This window comes from Belonocnema kinseyi, chromosome 7, assembly GCF_010883055.1.
Source record: "Belonocnema kinseyi isolate 2016_QV_RU_SX_M_011 chromosome 7, B_treatae_v1, whole genome shotgun sequence".
NCBI classification, from domain to species: Eukaryota; Metazoa; Arthropoda; class Insecta; order Hymenoptera; family Cynipidae; genus Belonocnema; species Belonocnema kinseyi.
Genome location: NC_046663.1, coordinates 108,158,052 through 108,165,787, shown reverse-complemented (window position 1 = coordinate 108,165,787; position 7,736 = coordinate 108,158,052). Strand labels below are relative to the sequence as shown.

At 30.7% G+C, this 7,736-nt stretch overlaps 1 pseudogene; it reads right to left on the bottom strand.

The window, feature by feature from the left end:
• Positions 1–5,376: 5,376 nt before the first annotated feature.
• Positions 5,377–7,732, bottom strand: LOC117176606 (annotated as a pseudogene).
• Positions 7,733–7,736: the final 4 nt, after the last annotated feature.

The window sequence follows — 7,736 nt, the reverse complement described above, 5'->3', positions numbered from 1 at the left end:
GCGCATACTTTGAATAAAATATTTGTTATCATTCTCTTGAAATAAATGTGTTTTTTTCTTGAAAAAATACCGGTTTCATATGTATACACCTGGTACACACATGCATACATACATACATACATGCATACATACAAACATACATACATACATAAATACATACATACATGCATACATACATACATACATACATACATACATACATACGTATACACGTATTTATACATATATAATAATAATTACATATTTTTCATACATTTCTTTTTATGTTTAACAAAGTTCTATTTGTTCACACAATTTTTATTTGCTCAAGCAGTTATTTTTCAATAACTATTGAGTAGAAGACATATAAATAATTACGACTTCGAAAGTATTTTTAGAAAAGTAATGATTTAAACAAATTATATTTGTTTAAACAATTAAAAAGTGGTAAATTTTTTCTTTCTATACGCTATAAAGTCAGAAAAATAATGCTATGTGTTCTATTTTATTGCAATTCTTTTAGTTACCGAAAAAAACTGCTTTAGCAAATAAATATTGTTTAAAGAAAAAAAAATTATGAAACAATAAAATAAATGTTCAAAATTTTATAATTATTCAACAGAAAGTAGCATATGATACAAATTTGAATAAAATTGGACATTTCTGGCTCAATTGAAAATTTTTGAAAATATACAATAATTAATTGTTCAAATAATTACATAATGCTTTTAGACAAATTTACTACTTCAAACAATGACAAAATATTGCATTTCAATAAGAAAATAAGATCATTTTTAGAATTTCTGGGAAATAAATTATTGTTTAAATAATTAACATTTGTTTAAACAATTGAAAATTGTTTTAAAAGTCATAGTTAATATTAAAATTGTATATTAATGATTATTTCTTGGAAAACGACGACGGGAATTGCTGAAAAATAACAAAAAGCATGAGGACAAAAGGGCCCCCCTCAGGCAATGCTCGACACAGCGCGAGGGTACGTCGAGCAGGTAAACCGCGATCAAATGAAAATCGCTCTGCTAAATATTTGGCAAAATTGGAGTTAATTTAAAAGATATTTAGAACTTTTACTCATAAATATCTTTTAAAATTATATACAATTTTGTAACATTTAAAAAAATGTTGCTAACTTACGTCAAGTGCCTTACTATCTGCCAATGTGTTGTTTGTTTGAAAATTTTTCAAATGTTTTCAAGTATTTTTTAATTTTGTCTTAGATTTCATTATTTAAATTAAAAAATTTTCTTAAAAAATGTCCATGTTTACATTTTGAAATAAGATATAAGAGACAAGACGCTTGTTTGAAAATAGGTATATTTAATAGAAAAATAAAAAATTTCCTATTCATATGTTTTAATTGAGTATTCAATATGAAAATTCAAAGCTCTAAAATTGTAACCATTCAAAAACTTCGAATTTTTATTTATTTTTATTTTACACAATGCAATTTTCAACTTTTTAATTTCAATTAGTTCATTTCAAATAAGGGCCGAATTTTGAGGTGTGCAAGCCGTGCGGTTGCACAGAGCGCCATGGTTGAGGGGGAGGGAGCATGCGATTTTACTCCCTGCCTTCCTCGATCTGTGTTTTCAGGTTTCTGGAAAGGTGACAACTTGGTACCTGTTTGTTCAAGTCTAGTCTTAAGATCCGTAATAGATTTTTCACTTATCCATTCAAAGATCTGAACTAAGATTGTCTTTCGATGATCATTTCTTACGATACTTTGCAAATTTGTAATAATTATTAATCATTTAAACAATTTTCATAAATATATTGAGAGGTGAGGTATTTTTCAATTAATAAACACAATTTGTTTACAAAGTTAACTATGATTGTCTTTGCTATGACTCTTCCCTAAGGTATTTGTTAAATCTACAAGAATGGTTAATTATTTAAAGAACTTTCATAACAAATTCAGAATTTGGTTATTTTTCAAACGAATAGGGCCAGTTCTTTTTACAATTTTAATTAAAAACGTCTTTCCGATTAATTATAATAATCGCATTTTCAAGATTTATTATTTAAACTACTTTCATGAGCAAATTAAGAGTTTGGGCATTTTTGAAAGAATAGGCTTAATTTGTTTACGGAATCAACAAAGAATATATTTCCAATCACATTTTCCTACGAGACCTTGCAAATTTACAATAATGATTTATTATACAAATAAATTTCATAAGCAAATTCAGAACTTAACTTTTTTTAGATTTTGAACCATTTGCACATTTTAAACAAATTAATTTTAGAAGAAAATGTATGCACTATATATTTGATAAGAATTAAAAAAGAAATTAAAACTCTATAATTGTAAAAACTTTCATTTTCATTAGCTTCAGTAAGTATCTATTTTTATTAATTTCTTAAAGTAATTTCATAATCTCTTCAGTTAAATATTTTGCTTTATCAAGATTTTCTGTAGTATATTTTCTCTTGCAATACTTTTCTCCATATATTTTACTGTGATTAATCAGTCGAACATATAACCAGTATTCTTATCACTTATGGTAATATGATTTTTTATGTTTAAATCCACGCTGGAACAGAAGTCTCTCAACTTCACATTCTATGCGCATTTGAAATTTTTTCTTTACTAAGGCGGGCATAAAATCAGTGCATTAATTTTAGTACAATTAAATTACAATGCGGCTACATACGAGGTTATTGGAAGTACTCACTTTTGCCTAAACATTTGATAAAAATGTTTAGTGTTGCACAATCATTTATTCTGCATCGTGAGAGGGTACCCACGCGAATCCGTGTACAAATAGAAGTTATTAAAGTGAAAATGATAATCGTGGTATTTTATTGAATTTTATTTTCAAATAAAATAATTGCAAGCAAAGTAGTGATTCGAGCGCCTTGATTGATAATTAATCTTTGTAGTTAAAAATTCAAATGCTACGAGTATTTCCGTGAAAATTCATGAATTTTGTTAACAATTCGCCTTGTTGGTCGATAGAATTATTTATTTAACTGAAAATTCAACCAAACGCAGTTGATAATGAAGCTATTTTGTTTAAAGTTTTAAAAAAATTAACAAATCCAGTTGAATATTCCTTCAATTCAGTTGAAAATTCATCTCGTTGATTAAAAATTTGACTATTTTGTTGTAAATAATTTTTTTAACTGAACATGCAACCATTTCATTTTTGAATTAAAATTTATATTTTTCATTTGAAATGAAACTATTTGTATAAAAATTGTCTTTCTGAGTTGAACATTCCTGTATTTTGTTGGAAAATCGTCTTCTTTGTACTCTCTAAATCCGAATCAGTATATGTCTAATTCAAATCAGCGTATATACACTGCTAAAACAGTAAAATGTAGCTGCTGATCAGTGAAATTTCACTGAATAACAGCTAGGTTTCGCTGCTTTTCCAGCGAATATACGCTTCAAGTCCCTTATTTTATTATTTCTGTAAACCGTATATTATGTATAGTAAGGGGGGGGGGGGTTGTACGGTTCATTACAGGTTTGAGGGGGGCCTTGGAGAGAACCGGTAATCTGTTACGTAATTTAAGTATACGGCTCTGCAATATAAGAAACGCAGTTTTTCTTTTTCTCATATTCTCTAATAGTTTCTGCTTATACAAGGAAAGGATCCTATCAGTTGTAGGTGGGCCAAATGATTTTGGAGGCCGATAGAATATTCTTCAAGGATCGAAATATTTTAGTATTATACCATTCGCAATTAAGCCATTATTTGCCTTTCGTGGTGTAGCCGTGACTTACTGAGCGTGGAAGGGAGTAATGTGAGGAAAGGGGTGTAGATCTTTAAGAGTTAAGATTGATCTAGAATAATTCTCGATTTTTACATTCTCGTCAAAGAAGGTATTAGATTAATGTAAAATTGGTTCCCGCAGTTGTTGTCAATTTTCCACGTTTTTAGACCACCTGATTCCGAAAAACAGATTTTTACGATTGTGTTTGACGCCTAATTAACAATTAAGTTTCTTTTGCGTATGTCAAATATAATTTAAAATACTGTTGCGTACACGTCTCGCTTAAATAAATACAATTTTGTATGCGAGATCTTCAATTTTTCTTAATTTCATTATGCACATTAATGTTACATTTATTTAAACCTTGAAGTAAAAAACGTGATAAATGAAATTCTGTAGAAAATTCGGATCAAATTTAGATAGAAGAATTTCATTCTACCTTCATCGCGAAATACCTTAAAAATGCATTTTTTACGTTTTATTAATATTTAAAAAATATTGTAAGTACATTGTTGGATGAATTCAAATTTTAATAATGAGAATAATAACTGGCAAATTCTAAACAATTGTATGTTGATTAAAAAATTTCCATTAATTTATATTGAATTTATCGAAAGTTCTTCCTTTGAAAAGAACAACTTCTGTAAATCATAATAAACGTGTTAAGAAAATTCGATAAAAACAGAAATAAATATTGAAGCCCCCCCCCCCTTTCATCATGGAATACTCATCACCAGTAATCTACCGAGAGTCCTAGACTCCTAGAGACTTCCCGCCTATATTTCTACTTTTTACAACCTCAGGCCTGACTATTAAAGGATAGTTTTCCGAAAAATGAATGGGCTAGCTACATTACAGATTAGAGTCCCAAATATTTTCTACGCTACAGGCATAAACTTGTCAAATTTTACAAGGGGTCGTCCCACCGTGCTCCAGATGCGCTAGCGACTATTTACTTTCAAAATACCGATGTGTTTTACGCCTTTGGCATATTACAAATTTAGAATAGTTTATATTTATAGAGTCCAATGCCGTTTTCTAAGAACTAGCTTTTTTAAGAGTCTTAAGAGTCCATTAACATTTAACAAACAAACAGAAATAAATGTTTATAATAAAAAACGAATAAGTAATAGAAAATTTAAAATTACTCAATTTTATTATTTATTTGTCATGAAAATTATTCCGCTCTATTACAAATCTCTCAGATTACTTATTAGGAACTGGCAACGAGACTCTCTTAATTATTTTTTATAGTACAAAGAGTTACTATTTCATCTAAAAGTAGCTAATGCCAATTTCTTAATGAAGCTTCACATTCTTGATGTAATAATTACCGTATGATTTTATTAAAAATGGTTAATGATCTAGCAAGTCAAAGTATGTCCATTCAAAAATGTGCACTAACTTATTTAAGTCCAATCAGTGCCGGCCTTAGCCCATGTGGCGCCCTTGGGCAAAATCTTTCATGACGCCCCTTTCAAAATGAAAAATGTCCCTATTGTTTAAATTTTCGAGATTTTTAGTAGAAAAAAAAACAAAACACGTTGTTTGAGTCCTCAGAAAAATCATGTTGTTTCAGAAAACATAGGTTCAGAATACATACAAATTAGTACAAAGAAAACAAAGCAGGTCAAGATTATAACCTAAGTTTTTTTAATGTCCGAAGTTAACTTTTCGGGCTTTCTTATCGGAAAAATCTTTGATTAAAGCAGAAAAGTCTAGGTTTTCGGCTATATCATTTTCAATTGATAAAGTTCCTAAACTGGAAAGTCGATCTTGTGACATTGTAGACCTTAAATAAGTTTTAATTAATTTCAGTTTAGAAAAACTTCGTTCTCCGCTTGCTACAGTAACAGGAATTGTTAATAAAATTCGCAGAGCAATCCATATATTCGGGTATAAATCTTGTAAAAGGTGCCGCTTTATAAAGTTCAATACCATGAGAGGATTATTTTGACCTTCAATCTTACCAGAAAGAAAAGCTTTCATGCCTATTGATTCGTGCAAAGCAGAATACCGTCAATTTCAGATTTCGAATTAACCATGAGTTTAATTTGAAGATCGGCTCATGATTTAACAAGTTCTTTTCTTTCTGGTAGATTATCAACATTGTACAAAAAACCCCATGTTCCTGAATAGCCGTCCAGCTGCTCAAATCTTTCCTTCATAGACATTAAAGCTGTATCCAATAGAGGATTGAAGAATTCGATTTCTAGGTTTTTCTCTGGACAAACGATGGGTTCATCTTGGGCGATTTCGTCGAACTGGCGCTTCACACGTCTGATTCTTTTTATTGGCCTAAATGCCGGCTCAATTTGTAGTTCCTCTGCTAGACCTTTTGCTGTAATAATGGTTCGCTTAAACCCATTTTTTCGATAGTCTTCTAAAAATGCACAAAATTTATTCAGCATTTCTACGCATTTAGCAATGTTCATGTTTTTCGCTTGAAGCGCTTTACTGACAACATTGATTTGAATAAGAACATCGTACCAAACAATTAAAGAGATGAGAAAGCTGAAGTCTCTCAGTTGTTCTGCTAGGGTTATTGCCTCATGCACTATATCAGGATTACAACCTTCAGTTTCAGACAAAGTAATTAAAGCATCATGAACACCAGAAATTTGTTAACGAACTGGCTTGATACTACTAATTTTTGCTTCCCAACGTGTGTCGTTTAGTTTCTTCAAAGTGAAGATTTCTACGTGATCAGTTAGAATCTTCCATCGATTGACCGAAGCTGAGAATAGTGTAAACAGTCTTTGAAGAATACCGAACAATGTAACTGATTTTACAGAAGACTGTGCAGAGTCACATAATACAAGATTCAAATTGTGACTCCCACAAGGCACATATGAAGCTAATGGATTCATATCTAAAATCCTTTTCTGTACACCAGTATTCTTTCCCTTCATGTTTGATCCATTATCGTAACCCTGACCTCTGCAGTTACTGAGTTCGAGTCCGTATTTAGTCATAATATTAATCAAAACTTCAGTAAGACCTAAACCAGTAGTATCATCAACGGTGAAGAATGCTAGAAAATGTTCTTTAATTTGTACTATATCATCTGTTAAGTCAACAAATCGAATTGTAAATGAGAGTTGTTCTTTCCGAGAAATGTCTGGAGTGCAATCAGCTATGATTACATACTATATAGCCTCCTTGGCTCTGCTTATAATTGCGGCATTTACTTTTTCAGACACCAAATCTATTAACTCATTTTGAATCGTTTTTCCGCAATAATGATTCGAAATATCACCATTCATTGCACGTGTCACATGGTTCTGTATCACGGGGTCATACTTTGCAAGAAATTGCACTAGTCCTAAGAACTTTCCATCATTAGGTGTATACAAAGTGTCCGAGGTCCCCTGAAAGCCATATTATTCGCCGACAGGTACAGAGTAATATTCAATAATCGATGGAGAACATTTTGCAAATGTAAGCTTTCTTTTTCAATAATTTTTTGTTCCTGCTTATCTATGGTTGCTCCTGTTTTTAGTTTAATTTCAGTTTGTACCCACTGCTGATAACATTTCATATGAGAGGTAGAATTCTCATGAATTCCTAATGTTTCGGATAAATATTTCCAATTATTGAATCCATCGCCAACTAATTTGGAGTTCGATTTATTATTAAAAAGTCGACAACAAAAACAGAATATGGAATCTTGAGACACGGAGTAAACAAGCCATCGGCGGCCAAAAATTTCACCATTTGAAAGTTTTCTATTGTAATAAGAGTTTGAGAAATGTCGACGTTTCTCATCCTCAGGGTAATTTTCATTTTTAATTTGTATCGGACCAATTTTGATTAAATGATCTACAGTACTGCTGTTTCGAAGAACTGACCAGGTACCACACTCATATAAATTCAGTGTTTCTCGTGTCTTATCTTTGAATTTTTCATCATTAATCTCTTCAACATGAACTCCTGCAGCATCACTTTCAACGATTTCCTGTTCTTGAATTTGAACTGGCGCATTATCTCCAAGAAGAACAACTCCCATTTGT